We start from the raw sequence: 12904 nt of genomic DNA, 5'->3' as shown, positions 1-12904 counted from the left end.
AGCCAGAATCAGACCCAGAAAGCGGCAATTAAGAGAGTCAAGCAGAACCTCCCCAAACACGGCTCTTACAAAACGTTTTTTGAATGGTACATTTTTTATTATTATTATTCTATTCTATTCTATAATAATTTCGATACTTGAAAATCGAAAATGCCACTGCTGTTTTTTAGCTTTTGAGATACGGTTTTCTCCTGATTAAACATTTAATATAACAGAATAAATGACTGAGTTATACCGCAGCTGAAGTTTGCTGTTGCGATTACATATCATTTTTTGAACTTTATACACGTGTGTCTTATACACACAAATAGCATCGAACTAACTGGCTACTATAAACAAACTAGCGTTGGCATTGGTTTACGTTCTTGATCAAATCGAAAAATGACGTCATAAAATATACATGGAAAATACATGTACAAAATTAGTACATAATTACAAATTCAGGTCCAAAATGTTTGTACGCGTTTGTCATAGACACACGAAATAGCGGCTACTAACGCCAGCGCTGGCATTTGTTTACGTCCTTGATAAAACTAAAACATTACGTCTGAAACTATACATCCAAATACATTTAAAATGATTAAGTCTTACTTACAGGTTGTGGCCCAACAACTCCTGTCTCTGGGTTTAAAGTTGGAACTGCTTCATGTTTTAGTCACAGTTTCTTGTTTAATCCGGCATTGAATTCGTGGAGATTCTGGAAGCTGTCTTCCGTAAAATGCGCAGCACAGAGAGCTAAATTATGATTGTAATTTTCAGGAACATAATCAAACATAAATTTTAGCCATTGTTGACGAACTACAGCGTCCGTAGGAAGCCGAACACAGAAGACCTGACAGCTGGGTGAAAATAACACATTTTCGACGGCATGGCTACAGCTCTCCACTATGACTTTTCCTCTTCGACAAAGCCGCAGAAATATGGCCACGCCCCCTTTTTTTTTTTGCATATTCCGGAGGGAGTGTTGATGTAAATGTATGGGTTAGTTACGTATAAAACCCGGGAAGTATCTCGTTGTAGTCCCATTCGAGTCGTTTTTGTAGGCATTAAACTTCCTGATTTTTAAAAGACGATGTCTCTGCTTACGTTGAACTTTCAGCGCAGCAACTTTACAGATACTGTTCATGCACCAACAGCAACATTACACACTATTTAAAATGAAAAAAGTGAAATCGCAATCAACCACCCCTTTAATGCGCCCTCCTCCAATGCCAGAAACCCCAGTTCAAATCTTGCCTCGAGCAAGTCGAGTAGGACCAGTACAATTTGGGGTTCAGCATTTGGGTAGTTCTATCTAGTGTTACCCAGCTCCTGGGTTAAATGTAACAACCCAGCTGTTGAGTTGTTTAATCACAGCCTTTTTGCATCCTCTTCAGGAGAGAGCAGATCTCACCACCATTGAATTGGTGCATCTTCAGTACAATACAGGTTTGTGTGCATTTTATTGTATGTATAACATAATTACTTTGCTGTAAATCATTTCATTTTAAGCAAAGCATACAGGGACACAACCTAAATGAGTGTTGCTTCAGTCTTTTCACGTCATGGAAAACACCTGATGCCTTGCATAAAATAAATAATTTTATTGGGAAAGATACTAAATCTAAACACTTTGGGTGATAAAATATGTCCGCAGAGCTGTTCACAGTTTGTTTATGGCCAGGTTATGGAGTCAGTCACTGCTTCTTTAGGCTATGAGTGAAATGCATGACGGCAGACTGAAGTCCAGCTCCGGCACGAGAACCGGCAGCGTTCAGATGGAAACGGGATAATAGAGACTGGTCGATACATAATGAATGTACAAGATTTACATTAGAAAAACTTGCAGATATACTAAACTAATTTAATAAATGCGAACAAAATAAAACTATTGCTTTCATGAGTGAGAACCAATGTTTAAAATAATGTAAAGTTTTATAGCCTATGTGGAGTAGTGCAGAAATTGTTAAACTACATAAAGTTAGTATTCCTCCAGGAGGCGCTCAACATAATGTAATAAAACTTGGAGAGACTCTTGAACCTCAGAATGAGAAAACTTTATTGATAAAGGCAAGCAAATACATACAGCCAGTGGCGTAGGTTTGATTTTGAAATTGGTGGGGACGGGGACATCAATATATAAATATATTTTAAGTTTTGATCGAAATTATTGCTAGGGATATATCAGTGTCACTGAATATTGGTAGGGTACTACTAAATTCTACGCCCCTGCATACAGCAAATATATACAGCAGTAGTAAAGTGGGATCTGTGTGTCTCTTCATAATTTTTTTTTTAGTATCTGAGAGAAATATAAACAATAAAGTGACACTGATCAAATCTGACACTGAAAGAGAGCACAAACTCAAATAATCATCAGTATTTATTATGAAAAAACACTAGAAGAACAAAAAACACACGTGAAGAATCTTTAAAGTTCAGCGTTTGCTTTAGATTTCGATACTTCCTGAAAATGATATAATAAGCCATAACTTAGTGAATCTCACAAATACTTATACATGCAAAATCAGTTTGTGAGAAATGACATCATCAGTCATGTACCTGATGTGTGAACATGTGCTTGATCTCGTTCAGCTCTTCTGGATCTGATGTCATAAACCACAATAATGACAGTAGCCACGCCCACCAGAGCAGAGAGGACCAATCGGATCACAGCTTCAGTAGGACCACAACAGTGGACAGAGTCTGAGGAATAAACACATCAAACTGAGATCAGATCAGTCAATAAACACTAATATCAGCGCTGTCGTACCTGCACATGTGTGGCAGAGTGTGTGGATGTCCAGATGTGTGGTCTGGTTGCTGATGGGATTGTTCAGCACACAGCTGTAGGTGTTTTTATCCTGATATTCCACCTCCAGAGGTAGAGAGAGACTGATGCTGAGATCACACACACTGATGCTGAGATCACACACACTGATGCTGAGATCACACACACTGATGCTGAGATCACACACACTGATGCTGAGATCACACACACTGATGCTGATGTAAGGCTGGAGAAACTGGTTGGAGAGATAGACTGGTATAGGAAACAAAGGACCTTGCTGGAAATTAACATCTGACCTCCCCCAAGAATATATGTGGTTTAATGTGAATGATTATTAAATTTAGTATCATTTTAAATGTCTCAGAGTGAGTGGTACAAATGTCTCATTTCCAACTAAGTTAAACAAAAAGAAATCAGGTTTTGAGAAGTTTAGAGAAGCTTTGTCTGTAAGTATGCGTTTACTAGTTTTTCATCTTTTGTTGGAATTAGTGCTAATCATTTTAGGATAAAATTGATATTAAGAGAGACTTTTCAGTACGATGTTACATGCATCTAGATTATTATTGTGTTTATTATGTTCAGTTATACCTTAAGCGAACTGTTACAATTATTAATGTACAGTCTTTAGATAATTATTTCTCCCTTTTTTCTGTATTTCAGTTTTACTCTGTTTCACTTGCATTTGAAGTGGTGGAGTCAATAAATCCATGCTTCAGTTCAACTTTCTTGTGGAAAGAGTAATCTGTCTGCCTAGTTGAAGAAGGGGAACTCTTTTACGAGGGCAGAATACTGAATGTAAATTCCCATTATTAGCATGTGAAAGAGGTTTTGGCTATTTAATGGAATGCGGCAGGAGAATCGGGGCGCTTTCTGTATCTAGACTGGCCCGTGATGGCTGGGAGTGACCGAGACTTCCAGCCTCATGTATTTGCATCAGGTTGGGTTCGCATCTCTTCTTTTTATTCATGTTTTATATTGATTATCTTTGAATTGATTATACAATTGACCTGATACCTGATTTAATAAATTGTTACATTTGATTATTCAAACTGATTTTGACATTGTTCATTTAATAGTCTAAAAGTAATAATCAAACATTCGCTCACTTTTAGTGATGCATAGATATTATCAAAATCTTTCATTTATGGAGTCAGATGAAATAACGAGTAAATACATATGAGAAATGTATTGCATTTAACCCAAATTACTTTGAGATGCTGGAAAGACGGAACGCGCAAGAAACCTTCCCGTGCAATTGGAAACCCCCATTGGACCTATATAGCACGGCTTACAAATTGGTGACCCCGACGTGATTTCAGATGGATTTCGCGAGCAAAGTCTTTTCCAGAAAAGTTTTGGGAATCTAAAATCAACAGAGGTTCTCATCAACATCTTCTCTTTCTTCCGCCGCTGTGGTAAGTCAACTTTTTCTACCTTTTTAGAAGTGTTTAAGAAAATGTTTGCATTGTTACGGGTCGGAAGGCTCTTTGTCTAGAAACACGTGTGAGGACGTGATTAGATTAGCAGCGGCAGCGCAGATGAAGATTGAAAACACTTATATAGATTTGAAAGATCTCCTTGTTTGCCTAAGCAACAAGAAACGAAACCTAAAATTGGAATAACATCTTCCAAATAATGAATAACTCGACGAAGAACCGAAAAAATAAAGCCTAAAAGTTTTAAAATCAGCCGCATGTTTCTTGCCATTGTTGTATTGGCTTGTAAACAAACCAGCAACACAAAGAGAATGAGCAAACAACAGAAATAAAAATCTAAGTTTGTAAACGATGATTTTATAAATAAAAAGGCAGGTCGATGAATTGTTTATGAAAAGCAAAGAAAGTTTGGAAAAACAGGATGATATGATTTACACAGGCTAGAAATCAGATCTAGGCTAAGCTAAATGCTATTGTCCATGCTGCTTCCAAACGCTTAACTCTTTGTGTCGCCGGCCCACCGGTAGGCCCAAAGTCACATTGAAAACATTAATATCCTATACTGAACCTAAAATAATCTTGACAAACTCTATATTACATTTGAAAGCTTGAACTTTAACAAAGATGAGATTAAAAAGCATGCAATAATTCTGTTAATTTTCAAATTTGAAATTGTGCGTAACACATTATGCTCATAGAACACAATTTAGTCGTTTGTACAACAATGTGCACATAGGCTAAATTTAAGTTTATTCTTTAAACACAGGATTGCTTTACTGTAAGCGTACTTGGAACACTTAGGTAAAACGGCTGTAGATATTCTCTAGGCCATGTGTCCTGTGTTGAACTGAATTAAAAACGTGTATCTATGCTGAATTTGTTTGTATCCTTGGTGGAAAGAAAGAAAAACTCCACGCGAAGGAGCAAAGAATTGCCACGTGGCTATAGTGTGATTCACAATGAATTTGAAAATCAAAAACAGCGAACGCGCATCTTATTAATCCTGAAACAACAAAACACTCATATTAAAGTTCCAGAGAACGTCGCGCATTAGGGTTCAGTAACTCTGAATCTTGAACAAAAATGTATGCATTGTTACGTTTGAGTTCACTCTAAATGACTCTGAGATTGTTTTTCCCAAATAGATTATTGGATTCGTATATTTCCACAATTCTGCGACCAGATCAGCGACGGGCTGAGACCTGGCATCATTGCAAGTGTACTTGAATGCAGGAGCGGGTTAATTTCCGTTTAGAAATAGCGAAAGTAATCTAAATTTCGGTACGCTCATACCTCTGTTCTTAGTTTAATGTTACTTTAGAGAAGTGTCTACTAAAGTAAATGATTGGATTAAGTTCCTGAGGGGGCATTCAAGGAGGTTATGAAAAAGTATATTTTATTGTGTACGTATGAATTACGGCAAATCTTAGATAAATAACTTTTTACCTCTGATTGACAACCAGGACTGGCGAGTTTGTGTCGAGAGACCTGTGAAAGACCAGGACCTCTAAGTGATATAGTCTCCTAAATCTAAGCGGATAAACTATAATCAGAGTTTTAAAAAAGAATCCTCAAACGTTAAAATTCTAATTTTACCTACACGTAGTCCTTAAAGAGACTAAAAATGAAAGAATAGGCATTTGAAATCTAAAAAGAGAAACAGCGAACGTGCATCTCATTAATCCTATAACAAAAAAAAAACCTTTCCATCATTGTGAAATTAAGCAAATATAAATTGGAACATGGATAATGATCATGTCCTGTTTAAAGTATGGGCCGAAAAGGTCGAGCCTACACTGTACAAACTCAGTAGAAAAGGTCTTAACATAGACACTATTGACAATGAAATTTTCACTTGGTGGAAAACAGTGGGTAGTAAGCAGAAGAAATCAAAACATGGTGAGATAATTGAGGCTTTAAACTTCATAAGTTATAAACAGCTACATAAGTCAACCAAATTTCTATCTTCGCTTATGGAGGTTAAATGTGAAGAAGTGCATTCTAAAAATGCGGAGGCACAAATGTCAGAGGCAAAGATTCAAGATCTTCAAACACAGCTAGATAGATTACTATCTGAACAGTTAGCCCTGACTAAAAAGTGCAAAAATCACAAAGACACCATTGCAGATCTTAAGGCTAAGCTAAATGCTAAAAAGTCCAAGTCTCCCATAACGCTCAACAGCGATGGGACAAAAAATGTGCACTTCTTAGATGAGGCAGCCTGCTCTAACAATCGTGTATCTTTTCAGACAGATGAAGCACGTGATAAAATTTAGAAAAGAGTGCCTGTCTCAGTCCTTAAGGTGATACAGCACCCAAACGGCACAGAGTCAAACATCCGACGTCCTTTAACGGTAACTGAATGTAACTTGTTTAAAGCAGAGATCGGACCATTTCCTTTGAAAGGGCCATTCGAACCGTGGTGGCGACGCATTGTAAGTCTAAAACATGCATTTCAGCTCGAACCAAAAGATATTTGGCAAATTGTAATCAGCTCAATTCCAGATGTTTTGATCTACAAGATACCACAGGTTTTGATGACAGGCACCATTGTGCAGTCAATGTGTCAAATTGAGCCTGAGAGTGAAATCTTTAATAGACTCAAACAATGCCTTCGTGATCTGCGTGGTTGTAGTCCTGTTGGATGGGAACTGATTTTCAATCGGAAACAGAATCCTGAAGAGTCGTTTGAGACATATGCAGAAAATATGTTTGAACTTTTTGAGGAGTATTCTGGAAATGAAAATGTTAACCACAACAATGTAACTCTCCTTGAATTACTGCTTACAAATGCAGGTCCGCGTGTACAGCAATCGCTCACGTATGGTGCTTCTCCAGCTCAAAATACATTCGAAGGTATTATAAGCTGGGCAACACGAATTGAATCACGAAAACAAATGCATTGTGAGGTAGCTGTGTTAGAATGTCATGAAAATCATCCGTCTGCAGGAGAATCCAGGAAGCCACACTCTGGCAAACTGAGCAGATTCTGTAATTCCTGTCACAAAACAGGCCATACAGAGGAAAAGTGTTGGTCCCTGGGCAGAGGCAGACCTCCACCCTATTTCAAAAAACGCAGACAACCACACTCTGCATTTCTGGGCCTGTATGAAAACTAATAGCAGAGTAAATGTTGCATGAGAGTTGGATTGGAGATTCGTATCTACAGATGTGTTATTTAGTGCTGTGAGCTGTAAATCCTCTGACTAGGGCTGTGCAATATTGACCAAAAAATCATATCTCAATATAATTTTGTATTGACAAAATCCATCTTTGCACTGCAGAAGTGACACAAAAGCAGCATCTGAGAAGGTGTTTAGATGTATTTACACGTGTATCCATGTGAACTGGAATCATTTTGACAGTGTTTTATCAGTACAGAGGTAAAGGGAAGAGAAGGAGGCCTTCACAGGGGAGAGACTAGTCGACACAGAGATGAACACAACAGCCCTGAATGTCAGCAGAGATCGTGACAACTAGACGAGGCCTAGAGACAGACCGCCTGTTAAGACCTCGTCGACTAGACAGCCGTCGGCACAGATCCTCAGCAAAGACCAGATCCAGACCAGATCTCTGCACAAACCCCTATAACAGCTTCATCTCCTCCTCCATATGCCGGCGTGATCTTCAAGCAGAAGGAGCTGGATGAAATATCATAATCACATCATGTACAGAGGAGAACTGGTCCCCGACTGAGTCTGCTTTCTCCCAAGGGTTTCTTCTCTGTTTCTGTCACATAGTTTGGGTTCCTTGCTTCTGTCGCCTCTGAACAGTTAATTGGTGAAACTTAATATATTTGGCAATATCATTGACTTGAATGCACTGACACTATTGAAGGATTTACAACAGAATTGAAATGAGGTTATAGGACTTAGTTTGGCACTAGAGTTTTGGCTTTACACTTCAGGTCCTAAAGGGTTAAACTGTCTGAAAACACTTGCTATTAAACACGACTGAACTGAGATATTTATCTGGTTGTGTGTGAATCCTCCCCCAACCTCAGTTAGTTTCGCTCACACATCCGTCTCCTTTAAGATCACGAGAATCAACAAGCTTTTGCTGATCTTACATTTTCAAATGAATTCAGATCAGACCACACACACAGATGTTTGTACAGATAAAACAGAGAAAAGCCATAGCAGGGTCCATTTTGACGCAAAAACCACTAAATCACATGTTTAATGTTTTCCTGAGTTTTTACAACAAAATTCAAGAGTGAACATTAATACAAACATACAGTAACCTATAAATGTAGTCGTTCATTTAAATAAATATAATTTGGCTACCAGAAAGTTTTGGTCTTTGGAAAATTTTATAATTTAAATTCATAATCAGATGTTTTGCTTTGGATTGCAGACTTTGGTATTTTTGGTGAATCTGAGCAAAATAACTCATTGAAACACATGTGCTTAGCTAAATGCTAACACATGCTATGATTGGCATAAAGCAGGAAGTTGTTGTAACTCAAGCATGTAATGTCCAATCTCCCCCAAACTTCACATGTTTGATAAATGTCCAGGCCTGAAGACTCTACATGCCTAAATGTAGTTATAATCATAGCGCCACCAGCTGGCAGCAGGAAGTGCTAAACTGAAGCGCCGCGTTGACATTCGTGCTTAGCAGCTTCTGTCAACATAAAGCCCGCCTTCTTTGATTTGATTGGTCATCTCAAATATTTATTGACAATGATGAGCATCCACCAGACGGCTGAGGCATCTCAGATGAGAAGGTCAGTTTAATCTTGGTGCTGTGCAATATCTCTGCAGCACCAAAGAAGAGTCAATACTATATTATTAGGCAATTATTTCCTATGAAAAATACTGGTGACCTCATTTCAAATTTGCCCATTGTCCATCATGGCCTCCTAATCATCCCCATATATATATACTGATTGTCTTCATCACTTTGTCTCCTCTCCACCAATAAACTGGTAACTCGCGTTCTGGCGCAATATGGCTGCCGTCGCATCATCATCCAGGTGGAGCAGCACATTGGTGGTTGTTGAGGAGATTTCCCCGTTGTATGTAAAGCGCTCTGAGTACCCAGAAAAGTGCTATATAAATGTAACAAATTATTATTATTATGATGGCACAGCTGGGTGTCATTTATAAAATAAAATAAAGTTTTCAAGGAATGTTCGCCACAAGCACCATTTCACACACAAAAAAAACTTTTCTGTGTGACAACGCGAGGCTCAATTTTTCTTTTTTTCTGGTTTAGGACTACTAAATGAGCAGAACTATTCGACTGATTTTAGTCTCACAGTGTAAAGGAGGCCAACTAGTAAGAGTTAGTAGAGGTCAACGGCGGTCTTTAGTGTCCTTGTTAGGGCCCTCCTCCCATGCTGGAGACGCTGGTTTGAATCTTGCTTCGAGCAGGCTGAGTAGGACTGGTTACATGTGGTACCGTGACCCGGGTGGGAGTGAAGTTTAAGAGGACAAGTGTGACCTGATCTCAATAGACGCACTATACTAATGCAATAAAACATGGAGAGACTCTTGAACCTCAGAGTGAGAAAACTTTATTGATAAAGGCAAGCAAATACATATGGCAAATATACAGCAGTAGTAAAGTGAGATCTGTGTGTCTCTTTATTCATTTCTTTGTATCTGAGAGAAATATAAACAATAAAGTGACACTTAGGTGTGTGAATGGGTGAATGTGAGGCAAAATGTAAAGTGCTTTGGTGGCCATTGGATCTGTGAAAGCGCTATATAAATGCAGTCCATTTACCATTTATAAAATCTGGCACTGAAGGAGAGCACAAACTCAAATAATCATCAGTATTTATTATGAAGAAGAAAAAAACACTAGAAGAACAGAAAACACACTTGAAGAATCTTTAAAGTTCAGCGTTTGCTTTAGATGTTGATACTTCCTGAAAATTATAAATCTAAAAAGCCATAAATTAGTAAATCTCACAGATACTTATACATGCAAAATCAGTGAGAAATGACATCATCAATCATGCACCTGATGTGTGAATTTGTGCTTGATCTCGTTCAGCTCTTCTGGATCTGATGTCATAAACCACAATAATGACAGTAGCCACGCCCACCAGAGCAGAGAGGACCAATCGGATCACAGCTTCAGTAGGACCACAACCGTGGACAGAGTCTGAGGAATAAACACATCAAACTGAGATCAGATCAGTCAATAAACACTAATATCATCAGCGCTGTCGTACCTGCACATGTGTGGCAGAGTGTGTGGATGTCCAGATGTGTGGTCTGGTTGCTGATGGGATTGTTCAGCACACAGCTGTAGGTGTTTTTATCCTGATATTCCACCTCCAGAGGTAGAGAGAGACTGATGCTGAGATCACACACACTGATGCTGAGATCACACACACTGATGCTGAGATCACACACACTGATGCTGAGATCACACACACTGATGCTGAGATCACACACACTGATGCTGAGATCACACACACTGATGCTGGACAATACACTGATGCTGAGATCACACACACTGATGCTGAGATCACACACACTGATGCTGAGATCACACACACTGATGCTGAGATCACACACACTGATGCTGAGATCACACACACACTGATGCTGAGATCACACACACTGATGCTGAGATCACACACACTGATGCTATATTTGTGCACCTCTACAATAAAGCGCGGCTGAAGAACAAACTGAGTTCATCTCAGATTAACAGTTTTTTTTTTTTTTTTACTTAAGTATAGTTTTAAATATAAACTTGAAATGAGTAACATAAAACAACTGAACAAACAAAAAAGAGTAAAATAGTTAATTACAGTTTGTGGTCATTGAAATATAAAACAGGAGAAGCAAATATTGAACTCACCAATGACTGAACTGTGATATTAATCTGGCTGTGAGCTCAGTCACAGTGTCCGTTCACGCGTCCGTCTCCTTTAACATCACGAGAGTCAACAAGCTTTTGCTGATCTTACATTTCTGGGCCTGTATGAAAACTAATAGCAGAGTAAATGTTGCATGAGAGTTGGATTGGAGATTCGTATCTACAGATGTGTTATTTAGTGCTGTGAGCTGTAAATCCTCTGACTAGGGCTGTGCAATATTGACCAAAAAATCATATCTCAATATAATTTTGTATTGACAAAATCCAGCTTTGCACTGCAGAAGTGACACAAAAGCAGCATCTGAGAAGGTGTTTAGATGTCTTTACACAGGCTGATTAATGCAGCTCAGATGTAGCATAAATGTGCATAATTTGCAATTACATAAATAATGCAATGATATTTTTTTTATATAATGCAATGATATTAATGTTATGAATATAAACTATTGAATACTAAAACATGAAAAGTTTAAATTATAGTTTAAACATGAAACTCATTCCGCCAGTAGGTGGCAGCAAGTCACTGTTTTAATGAGTAAGTCATTGAATCATTCATTCATCTGATTCTTTCAAAAAAGCTGATTGAGTCAAGAACGAAGCAATGACTGTATTTACAGTATTAACCGGTCATTGGATCATTGACTCACATGACTCAGATTCATTCAGTAACACACATTCAGCTTGGAGACACACAACTGCTCTTCTGATTGGAACTGTAACCCAGTAGAATATAATTATATCGGTAATGGGTTTATTTCAATGTATTTATTTTTGTTTTTAATTTATTTATTCTAGCCCAGAGCTAAAATGTGAATGAAATATAGGCCTGCATCTCAATATATTGATGTATAAAGGTTTGTGTGTTCCTTTAAGAGCGCAGATCATATATCAAGTTTGATTGATATACACATGTGAAAAACGTGGTTTTAACCTACAAGTTAGGTCTCTCTTTATTTTATTGGTTTATGAGTGTTAAGTCCCGCCTTCACCGGTGTTTTGTGTAACGTGAGTGGTTGTTCTGGAGGAGAGATTGCGGTTGATCTGATTAAAAGACTAATTGTGCATGTGTGTGTGTGTGTAAAACACAAGTTTTTAATAAATGTTGCCTTTCTTCATTCTTTTTGTGGTACAAATCGTCAATAGACAATGTTTCAAGTTATTCTAAAGATAACTGATGAGAGACTCAAAGACTGAAGACACTCGCGTTAGTTGTTGTTTGTTGATCTGCGTGAGGACCAGATAGTGCTCAGTTTAACGGGAGAATCGGGAGTTTGCTGGCCGGAGGAGACTGTGCCTCGTCTTCAGAGAGAGCCGCGCACCGGAGGAAGATTTCCCGGAGATTTCTACAGTGCAGCTGAGTCACTTATTGCTCCACAACGGAATTCAGGTACATTTGTGTGCGTTTGTTTTTCCCGCTCAGGAGAGTGAAGAGCCAGCGTGTCGTTTCTAAGGTACGTCAGTCTCAGGCCTACAACGGTGTGTGTTGTGAATAACTGGTGTGTGTGGGCCGACGGTGTTTCATATTCGTTCATATGGTGTAATTCAGTGCTTAAAAAACTGATTTTTCAGAGTGATATTTTGATACTCTGCGTTATTTTGACCATTTTATCTCATGCGTGACAGACAAATTCAATAATTTGTCACCTGATATATTTCAATATCAGTGTAATTTTGTCAATTTTCGATTTTACATGAAATCTGATTCTGAACAAACAGACCATTTGAGCTATTTTGACATTTTGTTGTTCCTATTAAGTCCTTTATATTTTGTTACTTTAAGAGTTTTATTCTTTCAATATATATTGCGATATTGAGAGCCATAACACCAGGCTAAAGTCAATAATTACCATTCCAT

General features: G+C 38.2%; 1 long non-coding RNA gene across 1 annotated transcript in view; it reads right to left on the bottom strand.

The window, feature by feature from the left end:
* Positions 1-12904, bottom strand: part of LOC306988040 — a 403025-nt gene that overhangs the window by 306670 nt on the left and 83451 nt on the right. The window lies entirely within an intron of this gene.

The sequence above is a fragment of the Phoxinus phoxinus genome, assembly GCF_949152265.1.
Source record: "Phoxinus phoxinus genome assembly, chromosome: 20".
NCBI lineage: Eukaryota > Metazoa > Chordata > Actinopteri > Cypriniformes > Leuciscidae > Phoxinus > Phoxinus phoxinus.
Note: the sequence above shows the minus strand (reverse complement) of the source record. Positions and strands in the feature narration are given on the sequence as shown.